We start from the raw sequence: 5,929 nt of genomic DNA, 5'->3' as shown, positions 1-5,929 counted from the left end.
ACCTAAACTATTCCAATTTAGACTTCATTAGGCATCATTGGAAAGGTATTTTCTCACCCTTTTTATTTCTTTGCTAACAAACTTATTCAAAGGATGAAAGAGAAAGGTAGGATATACGAACTTCATTCAAACTTATGTGTTTGTATTTGAACAAAAAAAGAAAAAAATGGGACACGAATGACATTTCTTTGGACAGAAATAAAAATAGTGGCAAAATATCTTTCTACTGAGATCCCACAAGTCTAAATCAAAATAGTTTTGGCCCAGTTATTCAAGTTTTTCGTAAGTCAATCTTTGAAAAAAGTAAAAAAAGAGCATCAAAAATCTCATTATTACGATTCTGTTGAAAGGATTTTTTAAATATTTTTATGCAATTTTTTTTAAGGTTAAACCGTTTTGTCATTTGAGGGGATTTAAAAAAAATCTTTAAAAAACTATTTTTATTCATAAAAAACATCATTTTTTAAGGTATTTTCAAATCGGTTCCGCTCACGGAAATGTTAATATTTTTCTGAAATATTTTCGTGGACGTGTTAAAATATAATAAGTTTTGTAATCTCGGCGGAAAAACCGCAACTTTTTTTTTTGTGATGCAGTCTAATGTACATGCATATATATGTATGTATGTATGTATATGTAGCATAATGTGTGCACAAATACATGAACACATGTCACGCGCAGCATTTAACAGATGACAGCCAACATGCAGTTGACAAATGTCAACTGTCCTACGCACGACAGGCTGCTAAATTCTCAACAATAAAATTCAAACGTACACACCCACATACAGAAACCGGCAAAATATCAATCTCGACAGGCTAGAACGGCGGACTGAACAAAAACATACAAATCATTAAATAGGTTTACACATACATAGATATAGTAAATACGTAAATATGTATCAGCAAATGGACATTGCGTGCTTTGTAACTGTGAAAGGGCTAGTGTGTGTGTGTAGGCAGTGGATAACAGTATAGTTAACAGTGAATTAATATGTTGACTAAAGGTGAATTCAGATGAGTGAAGTATTGTGCGTGAGTGTATTTTAATTGTTTCTAAAATAAATGGATACTGTTTTACATATATTTTCTTGGCAAATAATTAGTTTTAGTGCAAATTAAATACGTACTTAAATAACTAAATATGTATGCCTAGACATGGAACTTTAATCTCAGCATAAATGTACGTACATTAAGCTATGCTCAAGTTAAGTAAATAGCCTAGTACATTCTCAAAAATGCGCATAGGTATAGACAATAAGGTGCATAACCAGTATAAAATGGTCAGCAGTGCGTATGAGTTATGCAAAAAAGTAAAAATTGAGGTAAATAAATTCCCTTTTCTTGCATTTCCTGGAAGGACGTCAAAATTAAAACAAAAATGCAGATGAAATACATGCAGCTCTTTGCTCAAAAAGCAGCGGCTATTTTTTTTTTTACTTTGTTTTTGCTCAGTAAAGGCAAAATAACTACTTGAATACTCTGACTAGGTTTCATATCTCACCCAAACAAAACTTAGTGTAGGGTCCTCATAGTTTGGTGTCCAAACCCTTTACTAAAAATTTCAATACATAAATTTAGAAATTGCGTTTCGCCCTCGGTTTCAAGATCAATGCGAACTAGTCCAATCGCGGCTCTCGAATTCCTTCCATATCTTTTATTTATTTTTTTTCAAGCAGCAATAGTTCGAAAACTGAGATACCTCAACTGTAATTCTAGTAAGAATAAGCACTAGACAGGTATTTAGGAAAATTCGCAGTCTTTTGACTCGAAAGGGAGGTCCTATTTAAATCGCAAGATGGAACACAGTTTTATTTTTTTAACTATAAATGCTTACAATCCTATCTGGGTCATAAGAGGCCCTGAAACATATATTTGCTGCTCTTATTAGCCCCGATCGTGCGCACTTCTACTAGAAATTTATCCTCCTTTGGTTCATACGTTTAGAGTAAAATAAGGGTTTCATCTAGAATTTTACGCTGCCTCCGATAGACGAATGGATTTTATGAGAAGCTGTTTTTAATGGCAGAAAAACACTCGGAGGTTTGTCTTTGGCTGCAGAGCTGTTAGGAAGCACTTTTTCTGATTTCAGATGTTGTGCGTACCAGGGATCAAGTGCAAGACCTACGAAATGGTAGCACACCTATAACTACTAAGCCATACGGCCGGCAAGCATGAGCTAAAGCTTACATATGAATATACGTACCTCCGTATAAAAGGGAGCAATTTTGCATGTCTCTTAAATAAAGAATTATTTTTAAGTCCCATGGAAATTGTTGATATCTGGCGGCGAGTGTTTTGGAAAACTTTTATGTAAAACAAATGCGTGTGGAACTTTTTTTCAAGTTAAGTTGTAATAAAGCACATCGGACAAATGTTTGGATTGGATTGGATTGGATTGGATTGGATTGGATTGGATATTTTTGGATTTTCGTGAAACCAATAGCCATCACACTGTGCACCAAATTTCAAACATTTGGAGGTGATGGGAATCGGACCAACAGCATTTGACTAAGCAGAGCAAAAATGAAAAAGTACCAGAGGATTTGAAAAAGTTGTTTACCATTGCTTTTCGTATAATTTAAAAACACATTTTCCTAAATTAACGGAGCGGAAAGGGAAGGTGATTTGAGGAGTTTTTGGCACAGCTCAATGTTCAACTGAAAAATTTGAATTAAATATGTATATGTGCATGCATATATGTATGTGTGTAGGTATAAAATTTGTGAGCAAAACAAAAAAAAAATCATTGCACTTGTTTATTTTTGAACCTTAAATTCACAACTTCAAATCGAAATATGTAAAATAGAAATAGGAACCAACTTTTACAAATGCTTTGGCATTTATTTATATTTTGACCTCTTTTAATGATTGCAATTCGCCTCATTCCCATCTCTTTTTGAGTTTTGCTCTGTGTTATTAGTCGAACAGAAAATTGGTAAAACGGACGTAAGTCAAACCATACAAATAGATTGCTATAGACATTTTAATATATTTAACAATAGATATATATGTATTTATGTTCAAATGAATACATGTGTATGTATATAGTAACGAATACTTATTGTAATTGCTCTCAAAGTCATATGCATATAAATTAGTAGATTATTTGGTATATTTGCAGCCAACCAAAACACACAATTGGCCTGGTATTTGAAATAGAGAGAAATGAGCATAAATAATTAATTTTGGTAAACAACCATATTTTGAATTTTAATGACACTATATATATTTATAGCATGTATGTATACATAAGTATATCCACACGTACATATTCATATATTTGAAATGGATATGAAACTGAATAACTTAAAAACGTGTTACCGAGTGTCAATATTTAGGTTTGAGGAAATGAGCAGCAAATCGGCATTAGTAGGTTTGTTTGCTGAACATTTTTGAGATGTCGTATTATGTTTTAAAACTTTATTCAAATATATCGAGCTCCAACTGCCAAAAATATGTAAGCTAAATTTTTTTTTCAAAATTTTCTTCTTGATGCAGAAATATTACTATAGCATTTAAATGCATAAAATAATAAATTAAGTTCAATTGATGATTATCGAGTTAGATTCCAATCTACCAAACCCTTTGTTCACTAGACTAGAAACATTTCGTTTTCAGAATATTAAAATATTTTTTAAAAAGTTGTAGAAACAAAACATATGCACAATAGTAAACAAAGGACAAATCTATTTTAGTATAAGAAAGCAAGGTCGAAATTTTTGAACGCGCTAATTTTCAAAACTACAGAAAGGATGTGAACGATATTTTTTTTTTATATAATCTGTATTTAAAGGAGTAAAAATATTAGTTTTTAGAATTGTTATTTTCTAAGTCTGTCCTAAAATGTTCAGGTTTTAAGTTGTCTCAGTTTTACTAGTAAGCGCAATGCGAAAGAAAATGACTTGCTTTAGTGGGAAAATTGTACGCTCTTTCTATCAAAGAAGAGCATGAGGAAAAATTTTCAAATCATGTTACTATATTTAAACTCCCTAATTATCATTTTTAATTGCTGATTGTTGTAAACATATGCAAAATACAAACAAGATTTAAACTGGTATATAACACCGTGTTGCGAAAACCAAAAAGTCCCTTAAGACTTTAAAATTTGAAATATGTGATTATTTACAAAACATTATTAAAAAAACTCAGTGCAATGTAGAATAGAGTAATTAAGAAAAAAAATATATATTTTTCCTTAGAACTATGCTCAAAAGTTTTGTTTAGACGCCAAAATAAGTCTCAGAAAATATGAGCCCTTAATATTAATATTAAAAATGTTCGCATCGCTCTTTTCGATTTCCCATAAGAATAACACAGAAAAAATTGTTTTTTTTTTACTTCTGATTTTTATATTTAACAAACGATACTTTTTACTGTAAAGATCTTGGAGTATTTTTGTAGAAAATTTGAACTCGGTCAAAAGTTATTCGAGTTCAAAGTCGAAGGGCTCTCATTTTCTGATACTTATTTTGGCGTCCAAACGTAACTTTTGAGCATGGTTCCAAGGCAAAAAAAAAACAATTTTTTTTTTCTGAGTACTTTTAATTTTTGGATTGCAAGAAGGTATAGATATTGAAAAGTTTTATGTATTCTACCTAATACAGTTAAAAGGGGGAAATTCAAGGACACCGTCATTTATGCATTAGTATTTCATGTAATTTTTTTCAAAAATAAGTACCGTAAATTTTCAAGGATGTTTAAGGATACAATTCTTAAAGGACATTTACGGTATTTTCTCGTCCTTGTTCACCAAAAAAGTTAACCTTTTTCAATTGAGAATTTTGCAAAATTTTTTTTTAATAATTTATTAAATTAATAAGTTCTTTGAAATTGCATATGTGTTTTTTTTCATATGTATTTTTTTCAAAAATAAGTACTGTAAATTTTCAAGGATGTTTAAGGATACAATTCTTAAAGGACATTTACGGAATTTTCTCGTCCTTGTTCACCAAAAAAGTTAACCTTTTTCAATTCAGAATATTATTTGATGCTCATACAAAATTCTGGATTGCCCAACATTTTTTTTAATAACTTATTAAATTAATAAGTTCTTTGAAATTGCATAATCTTAAAAAATCCTGATATCAGAGAGAAAAACTAAAAACGCAGGAAAATTGATTTTTTTGTGAAATTTACTGTCGCACGTTATTACAAATATAAAAAGAGCTTAAAATATTGCGAGGTGGAAATGTTGTGTTACATACTACATACATATATACCTATAAACCAATCTATGTACACCGTGCAGATGAAAAAGATGACTTACAAAAATATGATATATGTGCGCGTAAGTGGTTCATATACAATTAAGATTTTCTGTATGCAGACTAATGCAGGTGTTGATACATTTATTGTTTTAAACAAAATCTTTTCCATTTCCCAACTACCCACCAGCAAAAAAAAGTACACATTATTTACTAAATTATGCATATAAGAAAATGTGTATGAAAATATGTGTTACATGTGGACAACAACAATAGTTTTTGCTTGACTACTCTAACATTTTGTGCGAGAATTGTATGCTTTCCTTTTGTTACCTTTGGCAATTTTTTAGGCAACACTGGTTTCGGTGGCGATAATGGTTGTTCTTGCAATTTACTTGCATATTTCGACGTTTTAGGGTTGCTTATTGTTGTTGTATCTTTTGCAGTTGTCATTGTTGTGATTAAGTTTGTCGTAATATTGGAGGTAGTTTTCGAATGTGCCCTCTGTTCCATTTGAGTAGTAGTTGGAGTGTTATTTGTTGGAGTAGTAGTAGTAGTAGTAGTGGTGGTGGTGGTATTATAGGTAGTAGTAGCCTTATTACTCTAATCATGCAAATTAATAATATTATAAATAAATAATAAATACATACATAAATGTACATTAATGTAAGCCAAACCATATTTCTGAATATACCAGATATATATACATATTTATGTGTGAAT

This window comes from Rhagoletis pomonella, unplaced genomic scaffold, assembly GCF_013731165.1.
Source record: "Rhagoletis pomonella isolate Grant_MI unplaced genomic scaffold, Rhpom_1.0 Rhpom_scaffold_00002, whole genome shotgun sequence".
Classification (NCBI taxonomy): domain Eukaryota; kingdom Metazoa; phylum Arthropoda; class Insecta; order Diptera; family Tephritidae; genus Rhagoletis; species Rhagoletis pomonella.
Note: the sequence above shows the minus strand (reverse complement) of the source record.